Below are 20,883 nucleotides of genomic sequence, written 5' to 3' on the forward strand. Positions count from 1 at the left end.
CACACACACACACACACACACACACACACACACACACACACACACACGTCTGGGTTTGCCTCTTCCAAACCTTATTTTTGCCTCTTCCAAACCTGCTTCTTCATTTGCTTGCTCATTGAAACCAGGTGAGTTTTTCTGTCAGTGGAGCAGTAGAAATAGATTCAGGACATTTTTCATGATTGAAGGATCCTTCAAGTCCGTGTGACCAACTGTGAAGGTGGGACAAAAGATCCCTTTGTCCAGAATGCCATGGCATCAAATGTCAGATTTTAGTTAAAGTACAAAATGGTTAATGTTTCTTTCCCCTTATCTCACAAAGTGATCTCTCAGAAGCTAGTGAACAACTGGGCTTTTACTCTTTGGTTCAATTTAGTCATTTTGTTCTATGACAGTGCTACAGATTTTAAGCAAGGCCTGATAGACAGGTGATGGATTTTTGGGTTTCAGGCTGCTCTTTGTCAATGTTGGTATTTACATCGATCTGTTTATGTAGCAAGGCGCTTAACTTTTTGCTGTGAGATATAACATGTAGGAATGATTCATCATGGTTGTTACTCACTGGACCAGCAGTTTAACTCTACTTATTACAGCTATTCTGAGAGGTTCATTTCATATTATGGGGAGATATTCTCATGTATCCCTATAATGGATTCCCAACCTTTTTTACTTTCTATGCTCCTTGGCTTTTCAAGAAACCTTCTTATATGCTGCTTATTCAACACAATAGGAAATTAATTTTAAGAGTTTAATGGGCATATACACATGAGAAATACAGAGATTAATATTTTTTTTTCTCTAAGAGTACACCCAAAATTTTGTAACTTCATTGACTGCAAGTCAATTCAAAGTGTCTGGAGTATTTCAATAGGATGATATAATTTTTTTTTCTTTTTGGAGGGCAGTTGGGGTTAAGTGACTTGCCCAAAGTCACACGGCTAGTAAATATGTCAGGTGTCTAAGGTCAAATTTGAACTCAGGTCCTCCTGACTCCAGGCCAGTGCTCTATTCACTGTGCCACCTAGCTGTCCCTAGAATGATATAATTATTTACCAATTATCCCCTTGCCCCCTTGACAAGCTTAGGAATAGATATCTGAATCTGGGAACCCCTGCTAAAGGTCTAGTACCCCTTGTATTTGCCTTTCTTCTCTTCTGTCTAGATCTTTATGTGCTCTAGCTTCTCTGATAGGCCTCAATAATCTTTCTTAACATCACAAATATTTCTTTATGTTTTCTTTAAGACCAATCCATTCCCAAGTATTGCAAAATTATCTTTTAGTGTTTATGTGAGTGCACATGAAGTTGGTTAACTAAATATAGATGTGTTTCATATATATGTGTGTCTATATATGCATATAGAAATGTATGTACTTAATAATCTCAGCTTTGAGGTTTTTTTAAGCTAGGATTTTAAATATTTGGGGGGGGGTGGAAGCTTGACCTGTTTTCCTTAGTTCTTCCTGAAATTTAGTGCCAGCTAGCAAAGAAACATAATAACTTGCTGTCACTATAATAACCAAAATGGGTTTTGTGGTCTGTTTAGGTGTTAATTACATCCAGACTTTGGTACTAATTTATGCAACATGGTAAAAACAAAGCTGCATTTATAAAGCCTGCTGTTTTCAAGCCAGCCTGACAAATTAATTGTGGCCTGTTCAGAGCTTTTGTTACTGAAGGATTTACTGTATCTTTGATAATAACCATTTTACATAAGTAATACAATACTCAATTCAGGTTTTACCACATGCGCCATATTTTCAGACCTGAACTCCCTCTGTGGTCTTCTGGGGAGGGGACAGGCATTTGCTACCACCACCTAAGTCCGAAAACATTTTAAGGAAAAGTGTCTTAACAGAAGAACCTGAACATGGCTGGATAGCTGGGAATTAAGAGCTTCAGGTATAGGCCTTCCTGGCTGATGTTCCTCCCACCAAATGGAGACACCGAAATCGAAATATAAATGGTGCAAACTCCACCAGGAATATATGTAACTGCCAACCAGTAAGTAAACTACCAGATACAGCAAAGACAGAAGGAATGGCAAACAGTGCACTCGGGTTACAGACTGAAACAAAATAATATGCTTGAGTACAAAAGACAGCGTAGAGTAGTAGAATTGTTCAAAGTACACATCTACCCATTTAGCATGATTTTAGGGATACCTGAAGTCTCCTCTCCTTCTTCCCCCAAATGTCTATTTTATAAGTCCTACTACCTTAAGTAAAACTCATAGTCATTCTTTTAGGTCAAAGCTTTAAGTTATCTCTTAAAATGCAAATATGTATTACTGGGAAAGGTAACACCCATTTCAATTTAGCCATTATTACCATAACTCTAATTAACTCATCAACCTAAGGCATTCATACAGAAATCACTGTGTCTCATTAGGGAGAAAAAAAATTACACATGTGGGTATTTAAAAAGTGATTTTGTTGACAACACCAGAATAGCCAGTCACTGAACAGCCTGGTCTAGCCTAGCTACCAAATACTAGTAGTATAAATGAGCTATTCAATTAAAACCTATTCATAGGATCATGAATTTAAAACTGTAAGGGACCATTGATGTCATCTAGTCCAGCCCTCTCATTTTATAGATGAGGAAACTCAAACCCAGAGTGATTCAATGACTTTCCCAAAGTCACACATGTAGTAAGCAACAGAGCCTGGGTTCAGATACAAGGCCACTGCCTCCCAATCCTTCTATGTAACACAACTATTAGGAAAGGGCCTGCTGCCCATCATCCCTAAGTGAGTGCCATCCGCAAGGGCACTGTCTTTTCTTAAGAGCTCTGATCAGCACAGTGTCCAGCTATGTGATTCCAGGAAGCTGCTGCTGACGTTACACACTCCTCACCTCTCCATAGAGGAGCGATGGATGGACTCGAGATACCCGATGAGACGCATTTTTGGAGATGGCTAACGTGAACACTTGTTTTGCTTGACTATGCATGTTACAAGGATTTCGTTTTTCCTTTTCTTTTCCAGTGGAGGGAGGAGTGATGTGATACAGAGAAAAATAATAAATTTTTTTAAAAAAGATAATCTTTTGTCCTTTTACCCCCTTTTTTCTAGCACATCCTTTTCTGTTTGTAGATGAACTCTCCTGCACTGTTATTACCACACCCTCAATTTCAACACGAAATAGGTGGCTCCATTCTTTTTTATTGACATGTTCCCTCACACCCTCTCTTGGTATCCCTAGTGCCACACTCCCTTTCATGCCTACTGAAATGAAAAGAGAAAAATGGAAGAGAGTAGCTTAAACTGCTCCCAGCCTTTATTAGTGATAGTGGAGAATCAGGAGACCACACACACAAAGTAGGCAGCACATGATTTCTCAAATGGTTCATCATGGGGAAAAAAAACACCACCATTTGTCATAGCCACAGCACCACTGTCCTGACACAGAGGCGCACCAACTGGCTGAGACAACATTTTTTTTCTCTTTTTTTCAATCAACAAATGTTTATCTGGCAGTTTCTGTGTGTGATTTGCTGTCCTGAATCTGGAGGAAATAAAGAGATAAGTAAATCATGGTATCTCCTCTTAAGGAAATTATGATAGTCTAGGCCAAGAGTGTTAAACTCAAATATAAATGAGGCCGCAAAACTGTACTTAAGGATCCCGGACAACTGCATAGTGACTTAGAAAGCCACATATTAACACTATCTAGGTTCTACCGTATTTTTATTTATTTTGTCAAATATCTCCCAATTACATCTTGGGGGAGGGGGGTGCAGGGAGTCGGGCTTAAGTGACTTGCCCAGTGTCTGAGGCTGGATTTGTATTCAATTCATCCTGACTCCAGGGCTGCTGCTTTATCCCCTGCACCCCCTCCTACCATGTTTCCCCGAGAAGACCTATCCCGAAAATAAGCCCTGCCCTTACTGTGTAAGATTCCTCTAAAATAAGCCCTCCCCCGAAAATAAGCCCTATTGAGATTGCTACTGTAGTGAAGGTGATCCCCTGCGCTACACGCTACATTACGATACCCTCTGTATGCACCGCCCCCCTTTCGTGTGAAACGCACCGCTGTGCTCCGAGCTGCATCCAATCAGAACTGCAGCAGTGAGCGCGTCATCCTGTTCTTTATTGAATTCATTATTGAATAAAGGTACATTTTTTTGTTCACATTTACCTGTTTATTAAAATTGCTGTCAATGTTCATTAAAATAAGCCCTCCCCTGAAAATAAGCCCTCTGGTGTTTTTCTGTCCAAAAAATTAATAAGACAGTGTCTTATTATCGGGGGAACACGGTAATTACATCTTAATTTGATTCCCCACACTTAGATGTCTTGCCCTGGTGGAGTGTTTGATTTCTTTGGTCTAGAGGCTTTCACATATCTTCTTCATCTGCAGAATTGGGTTGGGGAGATGATAATACATTGTTGTGAAAAAATTGACTTTGTAAACCTTAAAGTACTATATAAATACTGTTATTTTAGGTCCAAACCAGTGATTCCATCAGTGTAGTGAACCCTTGAGGGGTGAGGAAACTATTAATCTAGGTGGCTGCTATTCTGCAATTTTGAGTCTTCAAAGAGTTGCCAGAGGCACTGAGAGATCAGCTGTCTTGTCCAGGGTCTGTTAGCTAGTATGTGCCCAAAGGCTTCCTGTACTCCAGCCCTGGCTCTTTATCCACTAAGCCCCACCCCCTCTTATGATCATTATGTATTTCTCTTGTTCCTGAAATTATGACAGTCACAGTGCAATAACTAGTGATCAGCATGATGACCTTAATTCAATTAAGAAAAGGTTCGGTTATGTTCAGTTTTCTCTGTTTACTAAGTCAAGGAAGTATGGCATACCAGTTCCTGCAGGAAAAAAGGATTAGCCCTTTATGGCTCTTCCACTTTTTTTTTTAAGCAATTGGGGTTAAGTAACTTGCTCAAGGTTACACGGCCAGGTGTTTCTGGGTGGGTGCTAAGTATCTGAGCCCGGGATTCGATCTCCAGGTCTTCTCAACACTGGAGCCGGTGCTCTTACTTGCTGTGATACCTGGCCGCCCCGGCTCTTCCATTCTTTAGGGATGGTTTCATTGATACAGGGTGCCCCCAGACATGGAAGCTCCCTTATCAAGGTTAGCAAGCAAGTTCTCTTAGAGGGTGACCTGCAGCAATCTGTGACTTGGTCAAACTTGGTGGGAATTGAAACCCGGATCTTCCTGGTGCCAGGGGCATTACTAGTTATCATACCATGTTGCTTCTCATTTATCTAAATCCTTTTTGCATCTGTTCTATACATGTTCATCAAGATTCAAGCATATTTCTTAGTTTTAGTATTCCAGGACTGGAAATAGACTAGGTCTCTATCATTATGATTCTTGGACCCTGTCACGTCCCCTCTCTCAGCCTATTTTCAGGTAGAAGATTGCTGTTTGTTTTTGAAGTTTTTCTTCTATAGGCTCCTCTCCTTCCCTTCTATTACTTCAGTTACCCCTTTATAGATTTCTTCTCTTTGGGTTTTTTTTTCTCCCTTCAGTTACACTGGCCAGAAATCTAACCACACAAGCTTAGGAAAATTACTTACCCTTCCTTGGCCTCAACTTTTCTCAACTATATGTTTGAAGGACTTGAGAAACTCGAATCAATGCTGATTCCAGAACAATCCTGATTCCAGAATAGTGATTCCACCTCCTAATGGAGAGATGGACTCAGTGTGTAAGATGAGGCACATTTTCTGACATGGCCAATATGGGGATTATTTTTGCTTGACTATGAAAGGGAAAAAAATGGAACAGATGATTACTTGTACCTCCCATTTCAAGGTTATTGTGAGGGAAGTCCTTTCATAAGCTTTAACACTGTATATAAATTAACAGGTTAGACTAGGTGGTCTCTACTGTCCTTTTCAAACCTAAATATCTCAGAAACCATGATCTCCATCTGCAGACAGAACATTGGGAAGTAAATTATCTGTGATTCGAATCATGTGCCGCTGATTCTCTTCCTTCCCTCTTCTCCCCCGTTTTGTCCCCATTATCAATGATAATAAGCAAGAGATAGTTATCCTACTTTCTCTTCGTATCCATCCCTTGTAGGATGAGTTTGCCTTCTTTGGGAAGCAGAGGTTCAACAATTTTTGCTTGTTGACTTAGCAACTTTCTGAATGGAATCAGTGTACAAATTTCCTAAGACAATTTTTGCTTTTAACCAGTCTCTCAAAACTAAATGGAAATGAGGCGAAAAACATTTCATTAGATGTGTTCTCTATATAGTAATAAGTAACTAACTGAAAATCCCTCAAATGTTAGCTTAACTATTCAAATATTGGATTAGCTTTGGAAAAAGAAAAAGTTAATGTAACATTTAAAAAATGTTAGAATTTAAACCTGAACATTCTGCATTATTAATCTTAAATTAATTCTCGAAAGCACTTTCTACTTTTGATTATTAAAGCCTCATTATGAAAAATATTCCCTTTGTACTATTATTTTTCATAAAAAATATTAATTGTTCTATGTACTGATATTCCAGATTCCATATATTTGCCCCACCTCAAATTACCATCTCCAGTTTTAATAATCCACATAATGAAAGTCTAATTAAACTTCAACCTTAAATAGGTAGCTTAGTACGCTGAAGGAATAGGATATATGAGAAATTCCTACAATTAATAATGTGCTTATTAAGGTGCTGAATTCATAAATTCTCATGCAAATGCCTGCAATAAGCCATTTCAGTATTTATTTTTTAAAGGCATTCAGAGTCTAAGTAGAGGAGAATGTATCTTGAAACAAAGTGGGGGGGGGGCAGTTTATTAGTTCTGGCTTAGCTGTATCTACTGATAGAAAGTATTTATTTAAGTCAAAGTTGCTGTTTTCAGATATGGTTAATAGGATTAGTCGTTGTGTAACATCTTTGAGGACAGAGTGTGCTGAGCATTGGAGTCAGGGGATCAAAGGACATTAACACCCACCCAGTTCCAGCTGATGCATTCCATTGTCTTTTTCCCTAAAGCTCCATGGTCACCTAAGGTGTTCCCACTTGGGTTTAGAGGTGCTCACCATGACCCATATTTATTGCTACCTCAGAATTCAGCCATGATGAGAAATCTATGGTGGCAAGGGCCTAGTGCTAAACATATAGTTGTAGAAACCCAAGTACTGTTTCATTATTAGGGGCGACAATGTGCTAAGACAGGGATAGGGACTGAATATGAGATTTCATTGGTTCAAGGAACAAAAAGTCCCTCTCTCAGCGTCCCTCATGCCCTGCTGCTAGTCCCTAGAGAATTTCTAGAAAAGTACTAAGAGTATTGAGAGGTTAAATGACTTGTATGGCTAGGTTCCGTTGCCATTATATATCTGAGGCTTCCTTGTTCGGAGACGGATTCTCTGTCTTCTAGCCAGGCGCCCTCTCCTCTCTAATAAAGCAGCTGGAATTTTAGCTTTGGCCTATTATACGGTAGTTACTTACATACTTGTGCTTGTCTCTCCTATCAGACTGTAAACTCCTTGAGGTCAGGAGCCGTTCTTTGCATCTCCCACAGTGCCTGGACCAGTCCTGTCCAAGTAGAAGGCTTTGTTGAATTCTAAATACAAAGTTATTGTATTTAGAATATGTGAGTGATAGGCTAATTTAAGAAGGGAAGACCACAAGAATGTACTTCACAAGGCAAGATGGATAGGTGTTTGTTTGTTTTTCCAAGAAGTGGGGGGAAGCAGGTAAATGAAACATAGAGGATGAGTTTATTTTAGGACAGTCCTGCTATTTCCGCATGAACTTCCTTTTCCTGAGTTTTAGAACTTAGAGGAAGATTGTTTTCAGAAAACCATAGTTTACTTTGATGTGCTCTGCTTTCTCCCCAGGAAAGACAGATTTCCTTTGATCTCATTGCTCTGGTAAATTATTGTGTTTAGCCGCCTCAAGTTCCAGCATTTGGTTGCATGGATACTTGTTTTCAGAGTGCCAAGTGGGAGTGCGGGCAGCTTTCCTTTACCAGAAGGGATGATCACATCTGGCTTCTTTACCCCCTCCTTTATCTAACAAATATTGGAGAAGTAACAGAAAGATATTCTAGTGACTGACCCCTAGGAAGACAGCACACAGGCTTGTGACGGACGGGGGACAGGAAGAATATTGCCCACTCTGAGGAAATTGATGGTCCTGGCATCCTTTTTTCCTGGCTAGTGCTGCAGTTGGTTGTGTGACTGGCCCTCCCGCTCTGTGTGGGCAGGAAGTCCAAGTCTGTGCCGAATTGTTAAACACTATGATTCAGGAAATGGTGATGCTGACTGCCAAAGTAGATCACCCGAAGGAAGCAGAAGCTTGGAATAATCAAATGAGAAAACCCACTTAAGACCCAGCAGACCTGCTCTTTGAGTACCTTCCTTAGGGTCTCTGAGAAACTTTCTTGATGATGGTTATCCCTTTATTCTCCTGTGAGGAAAATAAAAGCCACCAGATCTCTTCTTGTAGTCATCCTCACCGCGTACCTGCTTGTCTCTGCTAAGTAGCTAGGAGAGAAGACAAGTCACATACCTGAGCTAACTAGTGGGAGTTGGAGCTAGAATCCAACGTCTATGCCTCCAGCATGTACAGAGTGATAATAGTGAGTGAAAACTGAATCCATGAGTAAATCGAAAGCTTCATTGTTATCAGGGTCTTTTTTTAACTTTGATATACATGTCCTCAGTCAATTGGGGAATTTATTTTGTCAAAATGGGGTGTAAGGAAGCAGTGTGGTATGATGACTGAGAGTCAGGAGCCCTGGGGTTCTGGTTCTGCCACTGACTATACCTGTGTGACTTAGATAGGTCATTTATTTACCCGCTTGAGTTTTCTCCAGCTGCGAAGTAAGGGTCATGGATGGTGGGTGATAATCTTTGAAGTTCCTGATTTATAAGAATCAAACTTCTCCATACTCTTTAGCAGTTCTCCTAAGCTATAGACCAAATCTTCACATAAGTCCCATAAATAACAGTCCTATGGACTTTCTATTATTTCTGGGCTTAGAGGAGATGTGGCATTTGTATTGAGCCTGATTAAGTATCCGATTTTTATTTCTTAAAACATATCACTTCAAAATCTCCATTCGACAAAGAGCCATTGGATGGCATACATATCTATACCGTGTATATAGACTGACTTTTTACGTATGGGGGTTGGCAGTTTGTGTTTTTATAAGCCACTTCCTAAACCTCACCTCTACCCACTGGATAAGGAAAATGTTTCTGTGAAATCTATTTTGATACCATGGGTTTATTAGCCAGACAGCTTTGGTATTGCGTAAGCTCCAGGAGTCTGGAGCCTTCTCGGTTAGTGCAAAGGAACTGGAGCTTTCTGACATTCCTTCCAGAAGTATCCATGCTACCTCAATGGCCCTGGAGAGTTGCTTAACATCTGCCCTCTGTCTGAACTCATTCTTTGGCTTGATACTTGAGACTCACCTTGTATGCTCACTATATTTAAAAAGAAAAAAACTTAACAAAATCCATATTGGAGATGGTGACTCAGGTTTGGGGTTGGGACCAGAACTGGTCCGTTTTTTGGTTCAGAAACCTCGGGAACTGTCATCCAGTTCTGACTTTTTCCTCCCTTCAAGTTCCTAACGCAGCTCATTACAGTCTCTGGGCCAGTGGTTGCTGGGTTTCTGTGCAGCTATTGTTGAGTGATTTAAGAGTTCAGCCCAGCTCATGAGTTTGGATTTCCCTTACAAAACTATGTGGAGCCATAAACCTGTCAGCTCAAGGCACATTTTATATTTTTTAGGTAGCAAGACTCTCGCATACACAAAGTTTTGCGTTGTCCTCTGAGAAACAGCCTGAGTCTTGTGTTTTCTCCCTCTAGTCACTGTTCCCTTTGGTTCAATCTCTTTCCTCCCTTTCTAGACTTTCTACCATCTTAAGTGGGTAACCAGCATAGCAACAGACAGTTTGGGTTGAGGCAAGGGGAGAGAGAGACAAAGCTGGGGAGATGGGAGGGAGAGAGAAACTCATACTAAGATGGCCGAGTTCATTCAGTCTTCTCTGATACTCTCGTCCAAGCAACTTCCTGAATCTGCAGGTAGTGTCAAGCAGAGGACTTCAGTGAGCCCTGGCTTCCCACAGACAATGCCACCTGGCCCTATGACCCAGACCAGTGTCCAGTCTTATAATCTTCCATCCATTCCTCCTCTTTCCCTAACACTTGTACCCATCCCCCCTTCCCAGCACAGCATTATCAGCACGGGCTACGAAAATGGTGTGAAATGTGAAGGGTCTTTAATTAAAATGAGGGGTATGGGCTTCCACATATGTAAAAACTGCAGAGAGAGTAATTAGATTCAATACAAACAGCAGAGACTTTTAAAAAGTAACCAGTTCTAATAGTTGCATCCAGGAGGAAGTGGACTGCAGAAAAGTAACTGGACTCTGACTTGTGCCTCCTGGTCATGCTGCCTCCATGTGGAATTCTTTACCAGAAAACATGAAAAAGCCAAAGTTCTCACTCCACTGTTTCCATAGCAAGTTCATGTGTTTCACAAGATGGCAACTATTTCCTTCATGATTCTTTGTAATTAGTGTAAAATGCTACTGTAAGAGCTACTTCTTCTGGATTAGGATCCTGTCATCTTAATGGTTTGGAGCCTGAAGAGACCTGAATTCCATCCAGGCCACCCCTCCCCTTCATTTTAGAGCCTAAGTCACTTGCCCACACAGGCAATAAGTGCAAGAGCTACTATTTGAACACGGGCCTCTGTGTTCTTCAGGACTGATCTCTCACCTGAGTCTCTTTTTCAGTCCACATGCCTCTGGTATGAACCACGTGAAGTCATTATGAGCCAGTCAGTACTCATTAGGATGTAGTTTCACCCGGTCCTATTGTGAAACCCTCTTTGGCGTGTGGGGGAGGGAAAATGGAGAAAAATTGAGGAGTTTGTCGATTGGAGACAGAGGTCCCCATGGAAAGAAGAGTACACATCTTTTATAGAACTCCTCCTCATTAGGGTTGCCTGCGCCTTTCTCTGTTTGGGGTTTTTTCTCAATCTGAGGTTAGAGAGAGAAGTAATTTCAGGACATATCCTGCTCTTTCTGGCCAGTGCTTAATTGACAGTAGAGATGTTGGGATGCTGGGACAGTATGCAGTACTAGGACAGTGTTCCTATGGAAAGGAAGTTCTCTAAAAGTGGACCCTGTTTTACATAAAATGATGCCCAGGCAACTCCTAACTTTTTTTAATTAAATTTTTTTTTTCATAAAGCAAGCAGCCATCAGCCAGGTTATCTGTTTTATTTTAAAACAAACAAACAAAAATACAGATTCTCATCAGGCTTGCTTATAGTGAGGGTAAACCCCAATAAAAGTCATTCATTGAAGAGTGTTTAGTGCCACTATGTGCCAGAGCCCTGAATTTGGTACTGGAGTTGGGTAAGAGGGAGGTGGAAGCAAGGAGAGAGAAAAGAATCCAGAGGCACAGACCCTGGCCTCCCTCTAGACCTAGGTACTTCCAGGGCTAATGAAGTGATTTAACATAAGTCCTTGAGTAGAAATATAGTGGTTAAACCATTATACCTGGAGTCAGGAGGGCCTGAGTTCAAATTAGCCTCAGATATTATATGACCCTGGGCAAGTCAGCCTCTTCCAGCATCAGTTTCTTCACCCATAAAATGGAGGTAATAATAGCATGTATCTCATGGGATTGTCTTAAGGATCAAGTGAGAAAACATATAAAGCACTTTGCAAACCTTAAAGTACTGTTAAATATTACTGTTATTATAAAAACATTTATAATATTAATATATTTATAAATAATATTTATAAAATGTATTATTAAGCATTTAAAAACATGAGGAAAGACACAGAAACAGACTCAGACTAAAATAGCTATTTCATGCAATGCTTTGATCAGAAAACTACCTTAGTAGCATCTAAAAGGAACATCTAATGAGGAAACTAGCAACACAAAGGGGCCAGAAGGCTCCTGAAATCTGGAGTGTGTAGCATTAGTGATAGCAATGGGTAGGGGGTTGAAGGAAATGTCTGCCCCAGTCTCCATGGTTAACACTCTCTTGCCTAATGGCCTGCTACCATCCCACCTCCCTGACCTATTTGGCATAAAATTACCACAATTAGAAGAACTCTGGTAGTAAAACCAGAAAGTCAATGATATCATCTCCAGAAAAACCACTTTTACAATGGATACATGATAGCTGCTCCATCAGTCAGTTAATACATAATTGTGGAGGACCACATACCTTGCTAGGAGGTGATGGTGAACCAAAGACAAAAATGAAACTCCTTCCATTCTATCAGAAGACACAGCAAGTACATATATAAGTTATCTAACTCTACACAGAATACATACAATACAAACAATATAATGTAAGAGAGGAGGAATAGGTGAACGTAGTTTCTCTAGGTCTCTCCCATCTCCCTAAAGTAGAGTGACCATGTCACTCCCTTGATCAGAAAGCTTCAGCAACTCCCTCTGCTTGCTTCTAAGATGAACTTCAAACTCTTCAGTTTGGCATTCAAGGCCTTTACAATTTGACTCCAACCTATCGTTATCCCCCTTCATGTTCCAGCTCAAGTGGACTACTTACTGTTTTCTATACATTTTCTTCTGTGCCTTTCTGTGGGCTCTCTTCCATATCCTGGAATGCTTGTCCTTGTCTTTTTCTTAAAATCTCTAACTTCAAAGCTCAGCAGAAGGGCCACCTCCTTACAGCAGTCCCCCATTTCTTGGTGTTTTCCACTACCCTCCAAATTACTTTGTAATGACATTGCATTGACTTCTCCACTTACATGCTGTTCCCTCCAATAGAATAGAAACTTCTTGAGGTCACCGATTGTTTTCATTTTTGTCTTTGCATTCCCAGCATGTTCTTTGCAAACACTTAGTATTTAGTAAATATTTTTTGAATTATGATGAATTCTGCATAAACCTGGAAGGTCATACCTTAAAAGAAAGAGGTAATGATTAATCAGCCATTGAGGGAGGGTCACAGGAGCCAAGAGTTCTAATGCAGAGAGAAGAAATTCTGGGACATTTAGAGGACAAAAGCAGGTGTCTATCGTTCTTATTGGTATGTAGTTTGCTCCCTTCTACAAATCTCATTATGGTTTAGCTGGAGTCTTAAATCCCAGGTTCATATCCTGGCTATTCTGTTTATTAGCTGTGGAACCTCCAGCAAATCCCTTAACCTCCCTAAAGCTCAGTTTTCTCATCCAAAAAAATAGAAATAATAAAGAAAGTGCTTTGTGGACCCTAAAGTTTTCTTTGATCGAGTTATTCAATTCTGGTATTGCTTCTGTTTCTCTGCTAAGTAGAATTATCTTCAGGTTGTAAAGGACAGAAGAAATCTGGTTAGTAGGAAGTTATTACCCAAGATAAATAAGGGTATAGTAAGAGAGAGTCTAGCTGCCTTTCATGAATTCAAGTCACCAGGACCAAATGAGATACGCTCCAGATCCTGAAAGAACTGTCAGCTATGATTGCTTATTGACTGTTTTTGAAAGATTGCGGAAAATTGGGAAAGTACAGGAACAGAGGTACCTTGAATCTCAAAAAAAGAAAAGAGAAAAAAAGGGGAAAACAAGCTTGGAGTCTGTAAACTAGGTCACTGAGCTTGACTTCATGACAGAATGCTAGAACGTATTATGAAATCATCAAGTTAATGTATTATTGTATTATTAAATTAGTGACCATCTGAAAAAGGAAGCAGCAATCACAACACTCCAGTCAGCATGGTTCCACCAACATCTCATGACAGACTAACCTCTTTTCCTTTTCTTTTTTTTTTAAACAAGATTACTAGACTAGAGATCAGGAAAATGTTGTAGATATTGATCACTCAGACTTGAACAGAACATTGGACAAAGTCTGTTATTTTTCTCATGGAAAAGATAGAGAGATATGACTGAGAACAAACAGTAGTCATGAATGTTTCAATGGTTTCCAGAAATCAGCTTCCCAACTATAATATGGGGGGATATGGCTAAACAAGGAAATCATGTGAAAAAATATGGGGATTTTAGTGAATTGAAAACTCCAAGAGTCAAGAGAGTGATATGGTAGGCAAAAAAGTTAATGTAATCTTAGCCTACATTAAGAGAGATGTAGCCTCTAGGAATAAGACAGTGATGGTCTCTTTGTCCTCTTCCCTTGTAATCACATTTGGGCACATTCAGGGTGTTATGTTCAGTTCTGGGTGCCATAGTTTAGGAAAGACATTGATGCCCTCCCTGGCTTCCTTTCCATCCCAACTATAATCCTACCTTCTACAGGAAGCTTCCCCTAATCCTTCTTTCTTCCTTTCTTTCTTGCTTGCTTGCTTTCTTGCTATTTTTTGGAGGGGCAATTGGAGTTAAGTGATTTGCCCAAGGTCACATGGCTAGTAAGTGTTAAGTGTCTGAGGTCAAATTTGAACTCAGGTCCTTTTGACACCAGGGCTGGTGCTCTATTCACTGCGCCACCTAGCTTCCCCACCCCTAACCCTTCTTGATTCCAGAGGGAACTCTTTTAATAATTCCTATTTATCTTGCATATAGCTTGCTTTGTATATATTTGTTTGCATGTTGTCTCCCCCAACTAGATTGTAAGCCCCTTGAAGGCAGGGGCTGTTTTTTGCCTCTTTTTGTATCTCCATCACTCAGCACAGTGCCTGACAGACACACATAATAGATGACTCATAATAATGACTTATAGACTCATAATAAATGTTGGCTACAGGAAGTTGCAAGGAAGTAAAATTAGGCTTGATGTCAGAACAGGCTTTGTTGCAGTTAGAGCTACCTAAAAGCAGAGTTGACCGACTTCCCCCATCAGGGGGAATATTATTCAGGTATATTATAGTGCCAACTCCAGGATGGGTGTGGGTTAGATTAATTAGCTGCTTAGGTTCCTCTGAACCTCTAACATTCTGCGATTTTGTGAATACTGCCCTCCAGGAGTTTAAAATCTGGTTGACTAAAACACATACACAAATAACAATAATACAAAGCAGAAACATGGTAAGAAACTGAAGGTAAAAGGGAGAAGAATCATAGAGATCATCTTATCTAATGGTTCCCAACCTTTAGGCTCCAGAGCTCTGTTCCCATTTCCATTCCATTAGTGCATGCTGGACTGCTCTCTACCTGGATGTCCCATAGGTATCTCAAACTTAACAAATATGTTGAGTTTGAGATTTATTAATCAGTCAGTTTATTAAGCATCTGCTGTGTGCCAGACCTTTGGTGATAGAAAAGGAAAAATGACCAGTCACTGCCTTCAGAGAACTTACAGGAGAGAAGAGTGTATAAATATACAAGATGTCTCCAAAGTCTTAGTGTTGTTATTCAAGCTCAAAACTGCACTAAGACTTTGGGGATGGGGCGGCTAGGTGGCACAATGAATGAAGAAATTCACTCAAATGGGTAAAGGTTGCAGAGCATTTTGTAAGCCAAAAAGGACTGTCAGTCTATTTTAATTTTTTGTTCATCTGTTTAATTGATACATTTTAGAGAGGAGAAAAAACAGGCAAAAAACAAAACAGGTGAACTGACACACCCAGGGTCTTGAACAATGACAGTGACCCAGGCCTCTCAGTTCCCAGTCTTTCCATTATACCATCCTGTCATTCACATAACCCCGGAGTTCCAAAGATGTTTGGTACTGTGATCTCTTAATGAGGGCACACTGAGTATTGTTGGCTGCCCAGTATTATCTACCTGGAACAGGGACTGCCTGTGTCACAACAAAGTAGGTTTCTAAGTTTTTCCAGTCCTCCTGGCTCAGAAGGGCCAATGCAAGACTCCACCTCTTGTTGGAAAAGGGCATTTCAGGCAAAGAGGGCAGGAGGCTTTTTTTTTTTTCTTGAGACTTTCCATTTTGAGTGGAGCTCTTTATCTTTCTGCCTGGGATCCTTCTAAAGACAATGGGCTCCATTCTCTGCATTCCCATTTAGTCTCCTCTGTACACACAGAGCCCCTGTTCACTTCAAATGGAGCTCTGCATCGAGAGCAGGAGACACACGCCTAGAGAGAGGGATACAGCTTAATAAAAGCAACCTGTGGGGAGACCGAGGCACTTTGGCCTTATCAACCCTGGGCAGAATTACTCACCCAAGCTGGGCTCTGTATACTGTACAAAATACCAAGATTATTTCAGAAAGATCCTATCTAAAATGTCAGTCTTGATATTGTGACAAACTTTCCCTTTGAAAAATGTATCCAGAATAATCCAAGACCAGCCAGTCCCTTCAGGTCCACTGGATGAGCAGAGAATCATGTATCAAGAACTGGAATGGACCTCAGAGACTAGGGAATTCAGCCTCTCCCTTTTGTGAATGAAGACTCTGAGGCCAGGGTGCTGCCATTAGTCACAGAGGGACTAAGTGTCAGATTTGAATCCAGGCCTTCAGTCTCCAGAACCTGCCCTCTTTTCATTGCCCCCAGGTTAAATGTGTGAATCCTTGTACCATACTAAAAAATTGAATACTTAAGCTCTGACATAGACCTCTCCAGAACCAAGTTCACTGGAGAAATCATGAGGCAAAAGTAGGAATGGTCCTGCTCGGCTTCAAAACTAGGGGACAGGGGGCTTGGTTTGTTGGTTTTCACCTGCTTTTCTTAGATTACCAACACAGACCCTGTCTGCCATAGAAAATGGAGTAAGAGACAGGAAAACAGAAGCAGAGGTCAGGCCATCATAGGCTTTCTAGTTAACATTTTCCACATTTTGTCTTACATAATTGTTGCATACATAGTCATTTACACAAAACAGCAACCACTCTAAAAAACTCAAAACCTACTCCAGCGAAAAAGAATGCATTTCTGAACCCAGATTTCCCCTGAGCACCTCAAAAAGTACCTGCCCTGATTTAGAGGGAGGAAGATGTATGTCAGAAAGCCCTGGTTTATGACCTCTACAGGAAAAGTTGTCATAACTGTGGGATACTTTTAGCAACAAAACATTGATGGAATCTGTGAGGCTCTGTTTAAAAAAGGGGCTGGGGTGGGTGGGAGGGAGTGTTGCTGCAACAAGTAACTTTGACAGATTTAGGATCGAATGGAAAGCTTACAGGTACAGTGGAGGTGGGGTGGGGGGAAGAAACTGAGGGATAATAAAATGACTTTTTAGTCCTTGTACTTTTCTGATGACTTTGAAAGCTTCTCCAGTGTGGTCTGCTGCTCCTCCAGTAAGTATCTGGGTAATTTCTGCTTGGCAGCTATCAGTTTTTCATCTTGGGTCTAAATTTGGAATTAGTCTGTAGTTTTCTTACCCTACCCTGCCCAGGACCAGGAGGGCACACACTGGATGCTAAAGGAAACTAGCAGCTACCTAGCAGTTCCATACATGCCAGCCCCAGAGAGATATTGACCAATCACAGCCAACCCCACTTTCCTCCCTTCTTTTTGGAAGACATTAATAAAGAATAGTGACACTTCACTTTCTTACACATATAGCCTTTGTAACCCCTTCACAGCTATCCTTGCACTGGCTTCTCACAGCAGTCCTGGGAATGAGGCAAGGCTGGGATCACTACCCCCATCATGGATCAAGATGAGGAAGCAGGCCAGAAACTTTAGGGTTACTTGATAATAATAGCAGATCTAGGCCTGAGCTTCAAGTCTCCCAACTCTTCCTCCATCGTGTATATGTGCTCATACTTTCAAGCTATACAACAGAAGAAGGCTACAATGGAGACCAGAGAACAATCAGATTTTGAGGAGCAGATCTTTGACACTATTTAGGATGGGAAAATTTAAAACCATTTAACAGTAGGCAATGTATATACAGGTATGCCTGCAATGTATCACATGGCACTGGTTAGAACATCATTACAGGGGGAAGTTAGTTTCATAGGAACAGAGTTGTGTGATGAAGTTTGGGTCTGAGATGTTAAACCTGTTCCTGTGAGCTGGAGCATTGTTATATAGGGCAGAAAGGTATTAAACACTCCCCAGGGCTGTCACAAGCAGGTTAAAATGCAATTGGGAAATATTTAACCTTAAAATAAATAAAAACATAGATGGTATCACTATGTGGTTTTCTAAGTCAACACGCACCCATCCTCAGGCTTCCTTAGGGAGTTTGACACCTACATAGGGTATACTAATAGAAGGAAATCTGTGCGGTGTGGGAGATAAGTTGATTGCCTTTCCCATGATGAATTACCCAGACTTGGCAGTCAAAGCTACCTGATCTTATTCATCTTGGGTACTTCTGCCTTTCAGGCAGATGAGGCACAACAAAGATGTGAGGAGATTCTGGACAGAGGAGGGCAAAGCTCCAAGCTGAAGTTAGGGCCTAGATAAAATTGCCAATGGGCAAACAGTTTTCAAAAGAGTATTCCTTTTACTTACCTTTTCTCCTCCCTTTGTGTGCTAGGTGATTTCAAAGTGGCCTCTGGATTCCCAGACTGCAACAAGCCTTCCTTGATCTGGCATCTTCCCAAGTCAGTGACCTATATTCTCAACCTTTCTCACTTCCTCCCCCCTCCATTAAGAGAGATCTGTCCTATATCCCATTTCCTCTAGTTCCTACTGTCTGAGAATGTTCTAGTACTTGTGCATTAATTCATTAATAGCAAGCTGTCTGTATACAATCTGCTTTTCAGCAGGGGAAAAGACTTGTGAAATCTGCTTTTTTTGCTTTTAAACAATTTTGTATTTTAACTACTTTAATGACCTAAGATTATAGATTGAAAGCTGGAAGAGTTCTTAGAGGCCATCAAACCCAACATCCTTATTTTACAGATGGTAAAACTGAGGCACGTAGAAATTAAGTGACTTGCCCAGAGTCAGACAGTAGTAAGCTCATGAGGAGAGATGTGCGCCCTGGTCTTCACGTCTGATGTTCTTTCTACTACTTTTTGTTGCCTTTGGATGTAGCGGATGGGCAGCCTGTCAAATTAGTCCATCACTATGTATTTCTTTGGGCAACTAGGTGGTGAAATAGATAGAGCATTGGACTTAGAATCAGGAAGACTTATCATCATGAGTTCAAATCAGGCCTCAGGTACTTACTAGCAGTGTGACCCTGGGCATGTCACCTTTTTGTCTATTTGACTCAGTTCTTCACCTGTAAAAGGAGCCAGAGAAGGAAATGGCAAACCACTCCAGTATCTTTGCCAAGAAAACCCCAAATGGGGTCACAAGAGACAGAGACAGACCCGACTGAAATGACTGAACAACAAAAATGTAATTATTGGACAAGCATGATAAAAAGATAAGCTAATCAGGAGGAAATTGCATTAGATCACATGTTTCGAAATTGCAGAGTCCTTACAGTGACCCCCAAATTGCCTCTACAAAAGTCCACCTCACTCAACCTGATCAAATCACAGGTGCCCACCATATTAAGCACCCTCCGTGCAAAATAAATGCTGGACAGTTAGTCATTGCACTCCCTCAGGGCTTAGCCAGTGAAAGAAGAAACTATATTGGATATATGGAAAGCAATAGACAAGAGACATTGGTATTCACTTCCTGGTTGTGTCACTGCTGGTTGCTCCCCGTCAGATGGATTATTTATCCTCTCTGGACTGTAGTTTCTTCCTTGATAACACCCTGCTATCACCTCCCTAGTCTTTGACTCAGCTCCCCTAATTTCTTCCTTTCTTTAAGCTATTGGCTATTCCAAGGGTACCTGTCTTTAGTAGTCTTTGAGAACTGACCTAGATCTATTTGTATCCAGCATTTATTCTACCTTATTGGTGTTAATACTTTGGGGCTTTTTTTTTTAAGGGACTGATTAACACAAATCTTTTCCAGAGTTGCAGATCATGTTCAGAGGACTTATAAACTAGGATATGACCATCCAGAGGGGGCTGTGAGATAATTCCACTTCAGTCCCTTTGATGTTATTTGCCCAAGGCCTATTTGAAGGGAAGGTTAGAATTCCCTCAGAATGCCAAATGTAGCACTTTCTCCCCTGTATCTGCTCCTATCTACTCAACTGGCAACCACAAATGTGAAACCAAGGCCAGGACCGATGCACCATACTGTACAAGGCCTGCTGAGCTCCTGCAGGGCAGGGACTGTTTAATTTTTGACTTCTCTATCACTAGAAGCTAACACAGTTCCTTACATATGGTCAAGATACTTGATGAATATTCCTCAGAAATTCAATTCAAAGAGGCAGGACTTCAGCGATCCTACAGAAGAGATGAGGGTGCACACAGGTGCATGTGTAAGGAGATTGAAAAAGATGAGGATAAAGTAGAGAAGAGAATAGCCAAGGGATTTTCCTTCGCCCTAAGCTCTTAAGAAAAACCACAGGATCAGCCATTTGGGAAAGGTTATCAGCCAAGGCAATGTATTTGCTCAGCTGGTCAGGGACCACCTGTCACCTTGTATCAGGCAACAACCTTTGACACATCAGTGACCCTCAGCTCATGTACTCCCAGAGCTCAGTTTTCATGTGTTTAGTATCATAAACTAAAAGATACGCTGAACACCATCACCACCTAAAAAGTCCTTGGTCACCTTTAGTGGGACATCATACACAAACAAGGAATAGTCGTTTTGGGAAGTGATCTCTGCTGGCATCCCTCTCCAAGGAGTGGCTCTGAGGAGGAGGCAGCCATTTATTAACCATAGTGTGCCTTTTCCACCCTCCCTTCAGTCCTCCCACCATCACCACCCACTCTGGGCTGAACCAGTCATCTGCTCATGTCACAAGGATGGTGGCCCAAGAACTATTGCTTCACTTTGTTTTGCAGAGACTAATCTGAATTTGATGACTAGAGGTGGGAGGAAGGATGAGCAGGGAATGAGCAGCTGCCCTCAGAACTACTGAGAATAAATAATTTGAGTAGAGTTGATGCCTTTTTTTAAGATCCTAAACTAAAAAAAAAAAAAGCAAGAAATATTCACACTGGGGAGCTGTTGGCAGTGGGGGGGATAGATGAAAGGAGAACTGATAGTCTAAGACAGTGGCCTGCAGTGTTTTTAGTGGTCTAAGACAGTGGC

General features: G+C 41.0%; 2 protein-coding genes across 4 annotated transcripts in view; one reads left to right on the forward strand and one right to left on the reverse strand.

The window, feature by feature from the left end:
- Positions 1-20,883, forward strand: part of CUNH7orf50 (chromosome unknown C7orf50 homolog) — a 340,684-nt gene that overhangs the window by 222,459 nt on the left and 97,342 nt on the right. The window lies entirely within an intron of this gene.
- The window catches only part of GPR146 (G protein-coupled receptor 146), a 90,807-nt gene that overhangs the window by 67,279 nt on the left and 2,645 nt on the right, over positions 1-20,883 (reverse strand). The window lies entirely within an intron of this gene.

Source organism: Petaurus breviceps, unplaced genomic scaffold (genome assembly GCF_028583685.1).
Source record: "Petaurus breviceps papuanus isolate PSGF00001 unplaced genomic scaffold, PetGlider_PUasm1.0 175, whole genome shotgun sequence".
Lineage (NCBI taxonomy): Eukaryota > Metazoa > Chordata > Mammalia > Diprotodontia > Petauridae > Petaurus > Petaurus breviceps.